Consider the following 18,909-nt stretch of genomic DNA (forward strand, 5'->3'; position numbering starts at 1 on the left):
GAGGAACAAAACTACACATAATTGAACAGAAATAATTAAAAAACAACATATTTTACAACATTTAGACGAGTTAAGACAGATGATAATATCCCGGTGATATTCACTCGCATGTAACTCTCTTTTCCTCTCTCGTGTTGAGGAACAAGCGTAATGTTTTTAAAATAGGTTAATTTAGTTTAGTGGCTTGAGATTGATTTTTTTAAATAAAAAAAAGAATAAGGGGTCAATATTTATGTAGAATAGAAACTATCACTTGCTTCTAATTAATTAGCCTTAAAAAAATAAGCATCACATAGAAAACAATAAGCCAAATCATTGGAAAATAACCTTAATATAACATTGACGGGAGGAACTTTAGTCGGTACAACAAAAAAAGGAACGATGAAATAACAACGATACAAAATCTAATGCCTTTTTGGAAATAGCCATTGAATTTATTTGGTAAAAAAACAAAAGAAAATATCAAATAACATCAATAACAATGCTGCTTAAATAAATATATGGTTTAAAGGGTGTTCGACATAACCTCCACCAGCGTGTTCGACAAATTCAACTGCATTTAGAAGATTAACATGACAAAGACAAACTATTTCCACTTCATCTTTCTTGTTACATGGGTATAACAGTCCTTCAGTCTTCTTTCCATTTGGTCCTTTACCTCTTGTGGAAACAAAAGTCATATGGTTGAGCATGACGTTTTTTATCTTCCCTTTAGCAATATAATTTTCTGAATATACAGGTGATTTTTGTTCAACGAAAGATGATTTCACATCGAGAACTAAAGGAAAAATAATAATTTCCTACTTTAATTTTGATATAAATTCAAATTGACTTGCTATATAAATCAATTCACAAAATTTTGATACCTTGAGTAGGTGGTTATTGGGTTTCAACCTCAGCTACACTTGAAGCAACACTTCCTTGAGATCCACTTGAAAACATCAAAGAATATTTTTCATTAGTTATTCACAAAAAAATGATTCATTTTTTTGAGTGAACATCAAAATTACCATTCAATGAAATCCCTAAATTCAATCCCACATTTTCATTCTCTACATTAAAAGTTCATATGTTTACTTTAGCTTCCTCCATGTTAGCAAAATCTAAAAATTGAGAAATATATTGAATTTCAAACTAAAAAATTATAAAATGGAAAAAGAAAAACTCAATGAAAGTTTCAATGCAGAGAAACCATTAGGCCATTTGGGGAGCTTATAAAGGAGAAAATTTCTAGGTGGAAAGGTATAAAAAACGTGAAGAGATATTTCATTTCCATGGCTTTAGTAAAATAATAAAATAGCCCTTGAAAAGTAATACATGGTTGTTCTAGGAATAGCCTGACACAAGAGGTAACTGTTTAATAGTGACACATGTCACTTATAAATTCACTTTATAACTTTTTTTGACCATTTCAAAAAGAGGGAAAGGTTGAATGTATTTTTCTACTGTATTTTATTGGTCAAATTTATTAAATGTTAATTATCCCATGAATTTTGCTTTCAACATTATTGAATTTAATAAGGTAAACAATACAAATTTTATTTGTTTAGGGACTAATACGTACATTTTTATGAGTTTTCAAAATTATCAGCGTGCCAAATTTTGATCATCAGATGCATGTATCTAACATATCTAATTTTCAAATATATAAAAAGAAAAATAATAATTATATTTTAAATGGATTTAAAAGGAAAGTAGGTGTGACAAAATGGAAACAAGGGTGTATATCTTTTTCAAATATTTAAGAAGTAAATTATTACGTCAATGATTTTAGCATAACATCAACAACCTATTTAGGATAAATAATCAACTAATAACCATTAATGACATAAACGTCTGACCAAAAAAAGAAAAAAATTAAATGATCAACTCCATGGCCACTATATAAGTACTGTGGCATTACCCTTTCATGAAAATATAAATACAACAAAAAAAAAATCAAGATTTTGAAATGGCAACCAAAGTCTAGCTACCTTGTGTATGTATCCTTTATCCTTTCATTTCTTAAGTTTTGTGTTTAGATTTTGATGAATAATTATGTTTACATAAAATACCTTATTGCTCTTTTTTATGGTTTGAATATGGTTTAAAACCACTGCAAATTGTAATGATATACTTTTACATTGGATAATCTTAGTAGCATTGACTACTAAATTTTCACTTTACTGGTGAGATCGTTTGATTCCTCACCTTAATTGTAATCTCCTCCTTCATTTTTTCCCTTTCCCAACCCCCTTTTTTTAAAACAAAAATATATTAGAAAATATCATATATTATCACATTAAAAAAAACAGTGTCATGTGATATAAATTTGTTAGTTGGACATTAAAGAAAGAATAAACAAAAAAAGAAACAGAAATTGTCTATAGAAATTATAATTACAAGTAAACTTATTCTCAGAATTGATGTTTGAAAATCCCCCCCCCCCCCCTTCTTAGCCTTGTGTTGTTTCTCAACAAAAGAGAAGTAGCTTTTATTAAGAGTTGTGAATTTTTTTTAAGAATTGCGACTTTTCCGAAAGGTGGTGACTTTTTGAAAAGGTTGTGACTATTTCAAAGGATTTTGACATTTCCAAGGTCACACCTCTTATTTTTCAACAACATATTTACGGTTGAGTGGTTCGCTGGCACTGTGATTCAGGTAGCAATAGTAATACAATTTGAACAAAGCAACCAAGACCAATTCTCTGGCAGCTCTGAAAGTCTGCTTATTGAAAACTCACTTCATGAAAAAACAAAGATTGAGACATAATGTGAAGAAATTGATAGGATCAGTCAACTACCTGATGCTCTTATTGTTCAAATTATATCTCTATGTCCATAACAAATGTGTTCAGAACAACTATTCTCTCTAAACATTGGCAATACTTTTGAACTTGTGTAGACAACATTGTTTATGAAGAGGAGTATCGTCGTTCAGATAACTCGACAGTGCACAAATTCATTTCCTTAACGGATAATATACTACCCCTCCTTAGCTACTCTAGCATTAAAAAGTTGAGTCTAAACTTTGTGTTCAGATATGAGATGATGGTCTGTCTTACTTTCCCAAAATTGACAAGTGGCTTGAATTTGCTGTGAATAAGAAAGTGGAGGATTTACGCATGAATATATGGTATACAGTTGATCCGACGGAGCATGACTAACCTTATAGCTTACTAGAAGTTCTCTGTAATAGTTCATCGATTCTAAAACTCAACTGCGAGAATTGCAGAATATTAGAAGATTGTGTACTAAATTGGACATTTCTGAAGAGTTTAACGTCGGAAGATTTGTTTCTCCGGGATGAATACATTAAACAAATAATGTCAAATTGTCCTCAATTGAAATCTTTGAAGCTACATGAATTTTGTGGTTTTAATCGTTTGCACATGACTTCTCCAAAATGTAGGCGACTGGAATTGATCCATCACGGTCATCTTGGCGGGGATTGGTATTCATTCGAAGGTGATACATATTGCTTTGAAATTGTTGCTCCATATGTTCAACATTTAACGATTTCTGGGGTTTTTTGATGATACAAGAATTAAGGTGAGGGACTTTTCATCTTTGAACCATGCCAATCTTGATCTCTACTATGATGAAAATACAGTGGAAGATGTTTTGGTAAGCGTTTGTTGTGCTAATGAGCTAATATTGTCATCCTGGTTGATCAAGGTCAGTTATCAGTCCCAAATGTGTACTGTCTTTTTATGCTGATTGTGAATAGAGTTCCTATTTTATATTCTGCCTCATTCTTCTGTTGAGATGATTTCCAATTTGATGTTGGAAGAGGAAGACATTTCCTTACCGTTGCTGGAATGCAGATGGTTGACAATAAGTTCTTATATTTCAAAACTTTCGTTCCCCCTACTAGACAACCTCATAAAATCGACTCCTACGTTGGAAAATTTGATGATATTTCCTAATATGACGGTATGTTTTCTATTCATTTATTTATGTCAAATGTATATTGATCCCCGACTAGGGCTAACAAGGGGACGGGGACTGGGGGACAGGATGAAGGGGGACGGGACGAAGGGGGATGGGACGGGATGAGGGACGGCACGGGCGGGATTTGGGGGGACCGGGATTGGGGGGACAAAAATAGGTCCCATCCCGTCCCACTATATATACGGGATGGGACGGGTTTTGGGGGGACAGGACGGGACGGGGGATTTTTCATTTTTTATATACTTATTTATTTGTATTGAAATTATATGTTATTGAATATTATTTTTAGTTTATTTGATTTTTTTTCAATAACATTTTTAGCTAATAAATAAGGCTTAAGTTTTCAAATTTCAAATTTCAAATTTCAATTTCAAACTTCAAATTTCAAATTTCAAATTCAACTTTCAAATTTCAAACTTCAATTTTCAATTTTCAAATTTCAAATTCAATTTTCAAATTTCAAATTTGAGAAGTTCAAATTTGTATTTTAAATATTTTAAAGTAATTTAAACTTGAAATTTCGATTTTTAAATTAAGTATTTTAAAGTTAGTTTAGTATATATGTAAGTATGTATGAATATATTAAAATTAAAATGCAAGACAATAGTTATATAAAAAAGACTTGAATAAAGCCTTCAAATTTATTCAATAAAATCTAATTGCAACTTAGAACTTAGAAGTTACAATTTACAAATATTAGTGGAGTAACTAATCTATGCAGCCACCTTCTAGGAAGGGTTCTGTTTCAATAAGTTCTCATATGTAAAACTAATGTTTGTTACAATTATTAGATGAGTAACTAATTTACGCAACCACCTTCTAGGAAGGGTTCTGTTTCAATTAGTTCTCGGATGTAATCTAATATTTGTATTCTCCTTTAAAATTCAATTCTAATTGTCGCATCATATCGATGGTAACATCCTCCGGTGTTGGCAAACTTGCTAGAAACTCTTGTAACTCTAATTCATCATCACTAGATCCAATTACCGCATTAATCCAAGCTTCTTGTTTGGAACTTAACTTTGGCAAATTATAATTCCTCCTCTCTGCGTTGACCTAGTCTCTAAATAAAACTGATATTTCCAAGCTGTCTTCCGCCAATGAATGTCTATGATTGCCAAGTTGAAACCTTGCCGCACTAAAAACAGCCTCTGATGCAACTGATGAAGCTTGAATAGCTAGAACATCACGAACCATTTTGCTCAAAATTGGAAATGCAACGCTCCGCCTCCTCCACCATGCTAATAATTCTTCATTGCCATCTCCATCTTCCACTGTTTCTAAAGATTGATTAAGATATTCTTCAAAATCATCACGGTTAGTAAAATTAAGACCAAGAAAATCTCGCATATAACTTGAAATTCGAGCTTTACTCTGAGGATTAGAAGTTTGACCAACTTCTTGAGTATTTCCTGTAGTTCTATATTTTTCATACAAAAAGTTTTCTTCTACTTTTATGCTAGACTTACACATTTCACAAGTTGGATTTATTTTCGGTAAAATTTCTAAGGTATCATAAAAAGTGTCAACAAGTCCCTGCACACCTTGTAATTTATAGTCAGGATGAAGTAAAGTAGAAGTTAAAAAAAATTGAGGAATAGGAAAAGAATATTTTTAAAATTTTTCAACCATACCTTCAATTGCAACTCTAAATTTTTCAATTTTTTGGTATTTAGAAAATTGAATTGAAATAGCACAAATATTTATTAATACTCATGAAATAGTAGGATAATAAATTCCAGAAAACATGGTTGTAGCATGATAAAAAAGTCTTAAAAATTCTAATAGTTCATTAGTTTCTTCCCAATCTTCTTCACAAATTTTGTCTAATGGGTCAGCATTATGAGCATTAAACACCATTTGTATAGGTCTTCTATATTCATAAGCAACTGAAAACATTTCGTAAAAAGAATTCCACCTTGTTTTAATATGTCTTGGAATTTTTCTTGGTGGCAAATCACATAGTACACAACACTCATTAAATTCCCTAATTCTAGCAGCTCTATTAGCATAAAAAATCAGGCAACATCATATTCAATTTTCATACAACCACATTCAAATAATGAAATACCATCTTGTACAACTAAATTTAATACATGTGCAACACATCTAACATGAAAAGAATTAACATCAATTGGACATAATCTAGTTTTTAACATACTAGCAGCGTTTACATTATTAGATATATTATCTAATGCGACATACATTACTTTATCTATAAGCATGTAATAATCTATAACACTCAAAATATTTGAAGCTAAATATGCACCAGTTTTTTTCTCTACACATTCTTTATAACTTAAGATTCTTTTTTGCAAATTCCAGTCATGATCAATCCAATGTGCTGTAACAGTTAAATAATCATGTCCATTAACACTACGACCCATGTCCGAAGTTGTAGACACTCTACAATCTAATACGCTAAATATACAACGAAGATATTGACAATGTTTACCTTGATATACAAAAACATCAAATTTAATAGTATTTCTTGAAAAACCTCTATAATTAGGATTATAAGTTTGTTGAATATATTCAATAAAACCGGGATGTGAAGGAAAACTATAAGGTAAACCACAAACAGAAACCATTTTAGCTAAATTTTCGCGATCTCTTTCCTTATTATATTTACGTTGTGTTAGTGGACCATCGGGGTTACAAGGATCTAATGTTCCTTGAACCATATTAGAAGCCCCTACCGATTCATTAACATTAATATCAAAATCATTAACCGGAATTCCATTGTTTTTCTATTGGCTAATGATTTAGCTTCTTTATATTGAATCGGCACACAAGATAACAAATGTCTATTTAAGCCCCCCGTCCCACCTTGACCTCCACCTTGTTTATGTTTAAAAGATTGCTTACACTTATTACAAATAGCCATAGAATTTTCCTTATCTAAAGTCATAAATTGCCACACAACAGAAGTTTTAGGGCGTTGATACTTCACCTTCTCCCTTGTAGGAGGTATAAGGGGTGGGCGTCCAGAATTTTGCTCCGTTGAATTTGTAGTTTCATTTGGAACATTTGTCACCGGACTAGTAGGTGTATCTTCTAATTCATCTTCTCCCGAACCAACTTCTACTTCTTCACCTGAATTTTCATCAAGATAAGGATTAATATCACCATAAATTTGTTGTAAAAGTTCACGATCGAGTTGAGCATTTGAATCAATATCATAAGAAATATCATCAACATAAGTATAATCATTTGTATTAAATCTAACTCTAGAAGTACCACCACATTTACTCTTATTTTTTTTCCTTACTACTTTTTTTATTAAAATTAAATAATCTACTAATGCCACTTGGTTCTTTCTCTTTTTCTTTATCGGTATCTTTTTTGTTAGAACTCATTTAATTATATGTAAAGTATAATATAAAATAATAATAACACAAAAATTAATGACGAAAAATAAAATATAAATATTATGAAACGAATGTATCAAACTGCGTTAATAGCAGACGTTATAACCGATTCTTGAAGCTTGTAGTTTGTTGTAACTTGTAATTTGGAACTCCAATATTTGATAGCAAATATGCGAATTATATATAGTATGATATATAATATGAAAATTTAGAATTGAAATATATGTATTATGATATAATATGAGACTTAAATGGAATAAAAAATTGAGACTTAAGATTGAGACTTGAGAGGATATAAAAAATAGATGAGAGAATATATGATTTTGTAAGAAATAATAAGAGATAGAGGGGTATTTATAATATTAAAAGTGGTTTAAAGTGTATTTATGATAACTTGAGGGTTTAAATTAAAGTATTAAAAGTTGGGGTGGTAGAGGGTGTTGGGGAAGGGAAAAAACAGTGAATAAATCCATTGGGGGGGGGGGGGGGCCACTAGCCGTTGCCCCAACGGATATAATTCAAAAATAAAATAAAATATTAGGGGATCTCGCGAACCGATCGGTTCATCCAGGCCGGGACCGGGCCCAAAAGGTGAACCGGCCCCTAACCGGTCCCCTATCCCGAACCCCTCCCAACCCGCGAAACTTTACGGGACCGGGTGTGGGTCCATCGAATAAATTCTCGAACCGATCGCGGGCCGGGGCGGGACGACCCGGTCCCCCTGCCAGCCCTATCCCCGATAGCCTCAACGACTAACATGATTTGTCCTTCTTCGGTATCTATAGTATGAAGACAAAGACATTGATTTGTTGGAAGACAGGAAGTACCACTACTTTGAAGAAAATATAATCAAAGTTTCCTTGCATAATTTGAAGAATGTCAAGGCTATGCCATTATATGGTGGTATGCCTACATCTGACGTAACAAAGCTTGATCAATTCTTGAAGTTCTTACTTGAGCATGCAATAAATCTGGAGAAACTAGTTATAGTGCCAGAGCATAAGGAATGCAACAGTTGTTCTACTATTACCTCAAATTTGAAGAACAATTTGTTTGCTTTTCCAACAAGTGCAATTATTTCCTTACAACCAGTTCGTCACAATTTTTTTGTGAGAATATTTGAAACTCTATAAAGACACATAATACTGTAATTCAGATATTGCTTAGTTGGTTGTCTAGATAAGTAATTTCTTTAGTCACTTTTTAATGCGGAAATATCATTTGATGAAGTTACAAGTTACATTCAGGAGGTGATATACAAATCATAGATTTAATATTGTATCCAAATGAACCGGTTAAAAGCATAAATATGTAGCTTCCATTAACTAAAGTAATTAAAACTTAATTATATGCCAGCCATTAATTAGCACAAAATAATTAGTTGATCATCCCTTAACCTAAGAATTGTGCTTTTATAAAAGAGAGATATCTCCCCCTACAAGGATGGATACAACCTTCGGGCTTTACCTATTACCACACATCCGTTTAAGGCATTCCAACTCGATATAGAAAAATCTTTGGTTGGAGAATGGAGAGTTACCCCCCCCCCCCCGCCCCCCGAATTGCCCCTCTTCATGAGGCAAAGAATTAGTTAGGCTCCAATGCAGATACCAAACACCTTAGAAAAATGGGAAATCCATTTTAGCACCAAAAAGATTTATGAAATTTAGCTAACTTTTATAATAGAATATGCATAGGGATAATCAATGGTGGATCCAAAAATAAGTAGTAGCATATAGTTTATAGGTACATAAAGTTAGTTCCATTACAAGAGACCTGAAACTAATTACATGAGTAATTACAGTAAAACAAAAAATTACTGTTCCGACCAGAGACTACCCCTAGTCGTAGCACGGTGCTTAGAGTTATAAGTGACCTCAAGAAAATTGTTGATACTGGTATAGTCATGAGCAACTAAATATAAACATGTAAAAGAATTATAATGATTGAGCGGAAGCATAATTATGGAATAAAAGTTTACTTTGGCAACCCAGTAAGTAAACCCTTCAACAATTACATCACAGCGGCAGGTACTCATTTTAAAGTGAAAATCAACATTCCATGATTCCAGTTTGGTTGAGTAAACCTGAAGTATAGTCGATCGCCAACCTATTTTATAGTCATGACTTTTTAAATTAAGAATCTTTTTCATATCCAAAACCCATACTAACATCAATATAGTGTGTCATTCGATGGTTCATAGAAGGGAACACCTTGAATTGATTTATGGAAGGGGCAAATCAATTTACGGGAACTAGTAGTAGTAACTAACAGACCAAGCCATTGATTGAACTCAACTACAACAACATAATTGGATGTACAGGGTTCATTAAGCTTTATCAAGTAGCCAGGATTTCGTATACGGATCGAACGATTTCTTTCTGCCCAGTCTGAACAATGATACAATGGTTATCAGGTTCTGAATTAAACGTCTTGAGATAAACCAGGAGCGAGGTTGAAATCAGAGTGCAATAGCGCTTACATAAGCACTTCAATCGCAACAGAGTTTTAACTTGAAAAATACTCTCAAGAATATCATCGGCAAGATACGGATTATCAGTAATTCGTCTTGCAATCTTCATCTTCTTCAAATTATAAGGAAATTGGAGATTCTTGAGACAATCAATCAAATAGTTTTGTATGCAGAAATTGTCAGGTAAGCCAACTAAGTAATTTAATGACGTGGGGCCTGACATGGTACGTAAGCCAACTAAGCATATTTAATGACGTGAAATGCACTTTCACTTTACCTCATTTCATATTTATACCCTCTAACATTGTATGTGCATAAATAGACTCTTAAACTTGTATAAAGTTGAATAAGTAGACACATGAGTTATGTGGCATAATACACTTAGAACACCAGTGAGACTCAAATTGTCAGGTAGGATGTCACGTAGGACGTGTGTGTCTATTTATTTAACTTTATACAAGTTTAATTGTCTAATTATGCACACCCAATGTTAGAGGGCATAAATTTGAGTTGAGGGCAAGTTAAATGGCGTATTTATGTATTATGTCAAAAATTTATTGTGAAATGCAACAACTAGCTCAGAATGTATAAAATACAACTAAATGTCACAAATGGTCCCTAAACTATTGGAGTAGGTCTAAAATAGTCTCTTAACTATACACTTACCAAATTTAGTCCTTTAACTATCTCAAATTTTATCAAGTTTGGTCCACTAACTATAAACTTACCGGTATTAGTCTTTTAACTATAAACCATTTCTTCTTCTTAGGCTTAAAGGAGAATGGTAAATCAATCTTTCTAATGGGTTCTTCTAATTGGATTTGGGTTATGGAGCATTGGAATCGATTGGAGGGGATAGAAGAAAATTAATTGGGTTTGGATTTAATTTTGTCCAATAAGAAAATGTCACGTAATAAATAATAATTTTTTAAAAAAAAAAAAATGGTGTTAGATTCAAGGGTAGAAATGGACCAAAAAGGAGGATTGCGGGGTATTTTTAGCCCAATAGGTGAATGAGTGATATATATAAATCTTTTCAAATAATGCAATGATATTTTTGACTGTTTTCCATACTATATATTATAAGTGTGAATGTTGAGGAGCTTATGGTCAGCCGATCAATAGACCGGTTTTCCCTTCTCCTCAACTTCCTCTATCTATATTTTTTTATTTTATCCATTTTAATGTATTTACAAAAAAAGAGTACTAAAAATAAACTTAAAATAATATAAAGATGAACTTTCGCATATAGCCACTCAAAAATAGCCTAATTACGCTCCATTGCTATAGTTTGATAATTACAATTCGTAGCTACATGTTATAGGGAGAAGAGAGGTGATCAAGACTGGGAGAGCGAGGAGAAAGGCGAGCGAGAGAGGGCAGAGAGTGAGAGAGAGGTGAATTGTATATGTATATCGGTTAGATAATTGTATATTATACATATGTATTTGTATATATGACAAGAGAGATTGGGAGAGGGAGGAGAGAGGTGAGTGAGATTGGGAGAGGGAGGAGAGAGGTGAGTGAGATTGGGAGAGGGAGGAGAGAGGCGAGCGAGAGAGGGAAGAGAGTGGGAGAAGGTAAATTGTATATGTATATCGGTTAGATAATTGTATATTATACATATGCATTTGTATATATGGCAAGCGAGATTGGGAGAGGGAGGAGAGAGACGAGCGAGATTGGGAGAGGGAGCAGAGAGGCGAGTGAGATTGAGAGATGCGAGCGATAGAGGGCAATAATGTATATAATTGCGATAATTTGTATAATTCGTGTGTTTTTGTATAATTGAGTAATATAAAGTCTGGAATTATACAAATATGATAAAACTTGAAATAACAAATTGATACAAACATAAACATATGAATTTTAAATTGTTATACAAAATATATTATACAAATTATATTATAAAAATCATATTATACAAATTCTGAAAATTACACGTTTATACAAATTTTAAAAAGTTATACACAAAAAGATTGAATGTATATGATGACAAAACTGAAAAACCAAAGGAAATCATCGTCATATACAAATATAAACCATCGTATACAAATAAAAATCAAACGGAGAATTGCTAGTTACGAATTATACAAACGTGGCTAATTATACAAACTCGAAGTCAGCCCCACGTAATTAATTTATAATGTTAGTCGCGAGTGCTAATTATAACAAACAATAGCTATGATGAATAATTAAGTAGTATAAATTTGCTTAACTGCGTAATTTTCCCTATTATAAATTTGGTTAGCTCTCGAAATTTCACCCGTACTACATAATTGAAACTGAGGGAGTAACATATATTATTTGAAAATTACATTAAGAGTATCATAGATCACAATAATTAACAACTTAATATATTTGATGAACATATTAAAATGTGATTAGCTCTCAAAATTTCACATGTGCCACATAAATTGGGACAAAGGGAGTAATTTTCTTATATATATATATGAAAATTACGTTAAAAGTACTATTAATCACAACTTAAAGTATTTAAAAACATATTAAAATTTTGATTAACTCTCAAAATTTAACATGTGCCACATAAATTGGGACAAGGGAAATAACATATATTATTTAAAAATTACATACTTATTTTTAAAAAAAATATATATTAAAAATTTGATTAACTATCAAAATTTCACATGTGACACATAAATTACAAAAATTTAACAACTTAAAATATTTTTAAACATATATTAAAAATTAATTACTCTCAAAATATCACATGTGCCACAAATATAATTTGAAAACTACGTTAAAAATATAATAAAAATAATTAACAATAAAAATATTTAAAAAATTGATTAATTCTTCTATTTTTATCTATATCACATAAATTAAAATAAGTAAACTAATATATATTGGGCTCGGGCTCGCCCGGGGTTTTGTATCTAGTATATATAGTACTCATTATGTATATTATTGTCAGAAGGTTTTTTTATATATGTAATGAGTGATGACAATATGTATACGACAAAACAAAAAAATACCATAAAATAAATATTTCATATTAATAAGTCACGATAAAAATGATCATAATTTAAAAATATTAAATCATGTTAAAATAAGTTTAATAAGTATTAATTACATCACTAAATATTAACAAAATTAAAAATCTCATACAACAAATATTTCATATTAATAGTCATAATAAAAATAATCATAATTTAAAAGTATTAAGTCATGTTAAAATAAGTCTAATCATCATATCATATCTTATTAAAAGTGGGAAGTATCAAAGTGAAAAGTTGAATTACCATTCTATCTCTACACTAAATTAATTTTTTATACAATATAATTAATTAAATGTTCTACCATTAATTAAGAAAATCATCATGTTCAATACTACTCCAGAATGATTGATTCATATTTTATTTAGATTCTGATATGTGATTTGTATGAGTTAACGTGTATATAGTAGCATTCTTCTGTAAGTTCGAATATTGTGGACTTCATAATTTCTTATTTAACCATTTTTCATATTTTATAACTTAACATTTAAAAAATATAAAAAAATTACAAATGATAAAAGGACAAACGTGCAAAGCACGTTCCTAGAAACTAGTATACTATTACATGGGAGAATCTTAGTAGCATTGACTACTAAATTTTCATTTTATTGGCTAGACAACCATGAGTTGTTGTTTCTCAACAAAGGAAAAGTAGCATGACAACCATGAGCTATTGGATTTTAAAATGTGCGAATGGAAACCGATCGAAGAGTTATAACTTTTATAAAGATTTGTGAGTTTTCTAAAAAGTTGTGATTTTTCTAAAGAGTTGCGACTTTTTTGAAAGGTAGTGACTATTTCGAATGGTTGAGACTATTCCAAAGGATTGTGACTTTTCCAAGGTGTTGTGACCTTTCCGATAAGACACAATAAGCACATGTTTACACTACCTGTTGTTGTCTATAAATAGAGGGGTTTCCTATTATTTTTCAACAATTTTTTTTATGCATTCTTTATATTCTGCACAAACAAATTCTAGTGTACTTTAGCGTCGTGGAGTGGTTTGCTGACACCACAGTTTTAGGCAGCAATAGTAATACAGTTTGAACAACATGAGCAACCAAGACCAATTATCTGGCAACTCTGAAAGTATGCTTATTGAAAACTCACGTCAGAAAAAAGTGAAGATTGAGACAAAATGTGAAGAAATTAATAGGATTAGTAAGCTACCTTATACTCTTATCGTCCAAATTCTTTCTTTGTTGTCCATAACAGATGCGTTCAAAACAACTATTCTCTCTAAAGATTGACAATACTTCTGGACTTCTATCAACAACATTGTTTATGACAATGGGGAGTATGATCGTTCAAATAGCTCGAAGTGCACAAATTCATTTTCTTAACGGATAATGTACTACCTCTCTTTATTAGCCGATCTACCATTAAAAAGTTGAGTCTAAACTTTGTGTTCAGATATGATGATGGCCTATCTTATTTTCCCGTAATTGACAAGTAGATTGAATTTGTTGTGAAAAAGAAAGTGGAGGATTTACGCCTGAATATATGTTATATTGTTGATCCGAGTGTTCATGACCAACCTATAGCTTGCCATAAGTTCTTTGTAGTAGTTCATCGATTATAAATTCAACTGCAAGAATTGCAGCATATTCGAAGATTGTGTACTAAATTGGACATCTCTGAAGAGTTTAATGCTGGAAAATTTGCTTCTCTGGGATGAACACATTAAACAAATAATGTCAAATTGTCCTCAATTGGAATCTTTGAAGCTACATAAATTTTTTTTGTTTTAATCACTTGCTCATAACTTCTCCAAAATGTAGGCGACTGTTATTGATCCATCATGGTCATCCTTGTGGGGATTGGTATCCATTCGAAGGTGATACATGTTGCTTTGAAATAGTTGCTCCATATGTTGAACATTTAAAAAAATTTGGGGTTTTTAATTATACGAAAATTAAGCTAGGGGACTTGTCATCTTTGAACCATGTCAATCTTAATCTCTACTGTGATGAATTTGTTGAAAGGGATGAAAACATAGTGAAAGATTTATTGGTAAGCGTACATTGTGCTAATGAGCTAATACTGTCATCCTGGTTGAACAAGGTTAGTTATCAATTCCAAATGTGTCCAGTGTTTTTATGTTGATTGTGAATAGAGCTCCTATTTTATTTTCTGCCTCACTCTTCTGATTAGGTAATCTCCATTTGATGTTGGAAAAGGAAGACATCTCCTTACCGTTGCTGAAATGCAAATGGTTGACAATAAGTTCTTGTATTTCAAAACTTTCATTCCCCTACTAGACAACCTCTTAAGGACGACTCCTAAGTTGCAAAATTTGATGATATTTCCTAATACGACGGTATATTTTCTATTCATTTCTTACTTCACAATATCTTTATGTCAAATGTATATTGATCCCCTACAGCCTCAAGGATGAACCTGATTTGTCCTTGTTTGGTAGTAGCATCCTTTTTTTGAGGACGAAGTGAATGAGTTGTTGAAAAATAGGAAGTACCTCTTCTTTGAAGTAAACATATTCAAAGTTTCCTTACAAAATTTGAAGAATGTCAATGTTATGCCATTATGTAGTCATACAGATACATTTGACGCAACAGAGCTCCATCAATTCAAGAAGTTCTTACTTGAGCATGCAATAAATGTGGAGAAACTGATCATAGTGCCAGAGCATAAGGAATGCAACAGTTGTTCTACTAATACCTCAAATCTGAAGAAGAATTTGTTAGATTTTCCAACATTAAAACTTAATTTTTTTTAAGCCAGCCATTAATTAGCACACAAAAAAAATTGCTCATCCATTAACCTGAGGTTTGTGTTCGTAAACAGGGGAGTTGGTTGGCATCGACCCCTATAGGGATGGGGAAACAACCTTAAGAATGGGGTGCAGTAGATGTTACTGTTTCTCCTTTAGCAAGAAGTCCTAGTTTTGAGCCATGGGTATAGAAAAATCTTTAGTACGAACGTTACCCCTCAAATGGGCCCTACTTGAGACAAATAATTAATTAGGCTTTAATGTTGATACGAAACTACTTTATAAAAATAAGTGGTTTTACGTAGCCTATTTGTAACACCTCGCTATTTGAAAGAACTAGAATTAGAAATAAACCATTTTTGGAAACAATCAAGTTTGAAAAGTTTGACAAAGTTAAGCTAACTATGAGTTTTGGGTCAACTTAAAACGACTATAACTCCTAGATCAGGATGATTTAGGTGTGCTACAAGATACCGTAGGAAATATCTTTGAATTATCTTTCCAACACCGCTAAGTTTGCTCAATTTCGAGTTTGTATGAGGGAGATATATTCATTTGAAGATGGGTTGTCTAGATAAGGAAAGTCAAAAATGGATTTTAGAAGGGCATTATGGTCTTTTCACTACCCAATTAATTTATTTCATTTTTGGTAATTACTTAGGGGTCTAAGCTGAATTGGGTCAGTTTACGCGCTCGAAGATTTCACGCTAGGGTTTTTAGAGAAAGAACGCAGGAGGAAAAAAGAGGAGAAAGAGACAAAGTTCATCGTTCTTGAGTTTTCACTTGTGGATTTCGCCAAGGGTTGATCCCTACGAGGTATGTGAGATCACATAGCGTTGGATTTGTTCCACCCACGCGCCAATCATGATTTAATTCAGCGTAATTATGTTCTTGAAAAAAGAGTTTATGAGTTCTTGATGAATGTTGTGGAAAGTTTCGTTTGAATCTTGATTGTTGAAGTTTAGAGAAGTTCTTGAGTTACTTGCATGAGATATAAGGTTGTATTTGAATCTAAGTGTTTGGGGAAGGAACCAATCGAATTTATAAGGTGTACAGTTGAAAAACGAACAAGAAAAATCATCAAGTTTCTGAGGAAAGAAGGTGGGGAACCGCGCCACTCAAAGCACCCCACAGCAGGTTCTGTAGGTAGGGCTCTGTGGCTGTGCGCTACTCAGAGCGCCCCAACCCTAGTTCTTTTGTCCAAGCTCTGGCGCCTGGTGCCACTCAGTACGCCAGGGTCATCTTGCCTTCTACCCTTTCCCAATTCTTTCTGTTTGAGTTCCCTTGAAACGTACCTATGTTTTCTAGTTGATTTCTACACTCTAAGGTATGTATAAACATCATGATATCATCCATAAACATGAATCATAACCTTAAGTCCATAAATTCAAATTCAAGGAAAGTCAAGAGCCAAGTCTAGAGAGTACAACTAATTGGTCAAGAAAGCTTGAAGATGCTCCATGGGACTATCGAACTGCATTCAAGACTCCCATAGGTATGTCTCGCTACCAACTTATGTTTGGGAAATCTTGTCACTTTCCAGTAGAGTTTGAGCATAAAGCGTTGTGGGCACTCAAGAAATTGAATCTTGATTGGGATGTCGCATCAAGTCAAAGGTGGAATGAGTTGAATGAGCTTTATGAGTTTCACCTAAAAGAATATGAAATTTCATCCTTGTAAAAGGAAAAGATGAAAAATTACCATGATTGGAAGATCGAAAAGAGTGAATTTTCTCTCGATGATTTGGTACTTCTATTCAATTCAAGGTTGTGTTTGTTTCTTGGCAAGCTAAATTCAAAGTGGATGGGACTATTTAGAGTTGTACAAGTGCTCTCACACAGAACGGTTAAACATGAGAATGAGGAAGGAAAAAGATTCAAGATAAATTGTCAAAGGATCAAAATTTACTTGGGTCAACTGGAAGAGGTCAAAAAGGTAATTGAATAATGAGATCTTGACTAAGTCTAAATAGTCAAGGGGTCTGCATCGTGCCACGATTTTAAATCTAGCGCTACTTGGGAGGCGATCCAAGATGGGTTTGGGTCGTTCCACGCCGTAAAATCAAGCGCTACTTAGAAGGCGACCCAAGATGTAATCTAGCTAGTTTAACACTATTCTAGTGATTTTATGTTTGAAAGTTTCTAATGATCTTTATGTTCTTAAGTTTGAGTTTTGGCTAGATTAGGTTAGTCTAAGGTCCGTGCCCAAAAAGAGTCAAGAAAATGTAAAAGTAAGTCCTAATGTTCGCTACATGTTCACGAAAAAAAGAAAATTCTTGAAAATGTTAAAGAGCAGAAGTAACTACGGTTTGGACCTATGAGTCGTAGGGCAACCTACGGGTCGTAGGTTTGATCCGTAGAATCTTGGTGTCATGTTAGTCTTAAAGGACTAGTTCTACGGTTCCTATCTATGAGTTATGTTCATTCAATGAACCGTAAATAATATTCTTAGAATTCAATGTCGAAGTACAGCTACAACTTTAAGTTTAGGGGTGCACAATATGGACCGTATAAACTTTGATGATCTGTAGTTTCCACTGGTAGACCCAGGTATGTTTCCTGAATTTTTTCTAAGTGTTGAGTAGAACGACAAAATCCATCTACGGCTCATAGGATTGACTACGGACCCTATACGGGGTTTCGTAAGACCTGTCTATTTAATTTTAATGACCCTATCCACAACCCATTCTAAATAAAACTCCCAAAATTCAAAAAATAATCCCCTATTTCCTCCCTTCCAAACCATTACACCTCTCTAAAACTATTGTACCCCTCCATTTTCCCACCCTTTCACATACAAATCACACCCCTTTCTAATTCCAACTCCCACTATTTAATCCCTTCCTCCCATCTTCTCCATTTCTTTATTCTTTCTTCTATTTTTCACAAATCTTCACTCCTCCAAAAGAAAGGCACTTGCGGGTCTGGGGAATTATCGAGTTGGTCATATAATTGTAGTCATCTAAAGTTTGGAGATACACTCACAAAACTTGGAAATTAATATAAAGGTGTGACATTTATCCTAACTAGACTAAATTAGTTGAATTTGAAGTTGCTACCTGACCTAGGGTATGTGATGCTTGTTTTGTATGCCTAAATTCATTAGATTATACCCTTGGAATGAAAGTAGATGTGAGTGTTGTCAATTATGTGTAAATATGTGAAGAAATTACTCCAAATTGTGTTCATGACTAATGTTTCATGATTGTTGCTACTTGTTTTTGTGATTAAATGATAACTGTAAACCCTAAGGATGAAGGAATTACATGAAATTATGTTAAGATGCATAATCAGACAAGGATAGGATGGGTTGATGTTGAAAATGTGTATTGCATGCAAGTTGGTCCTAAAAATTGCTAATGTTTTCGTTGATCACTTCGATCTAC

At 32.7% G+C, this 18,909-nt stretch overlaps 3 pseudogenes; all 3 read left to right on the forward strand.

Moving 5' to 3' along the window:
* LOC125834993 (putative F-box protein At1g49610) overlaps positions 1-8,436 on the forward strand; it is a 29,616-nt pseudogene extending 21,180 nt beyond the window's left edge.
* A 273-nt stretch (positions 8,437-8,709) lies between these two features.
* On the forward strand, positions 8,710-8,824 carry LOC125835032 (U6atac minor spliceosomal RNA; annotated as a pseudogene).
* A 5,021-nt stretch (positions 8,825-13,845) lies between these two features.
* On the forward strand, positions 13,846-15,530 carry LOC125834994 (putative F-box/LRR-repeat protein At3g28410; annotated as a pseudogene).
* The last annotated feature ends 3,379 nt before the right edge of the window (positions 15,531-18,909 follow it).

This window comes from Solanum verrucosum, unplaced genomic scaffold (genome assembly GCF_900185275.1).
Source record: "Solanum verrucosum unplaced genomic scaffold, falcon-dt-bn FXZP01000058.1, whole genome shotgun sequence".
NCBI lineage: Eukaryota > Viridiplantae > Streptophyta > Magnoliopsida > Solanales > Solanaceae > Solanum > Solanum verrucosum.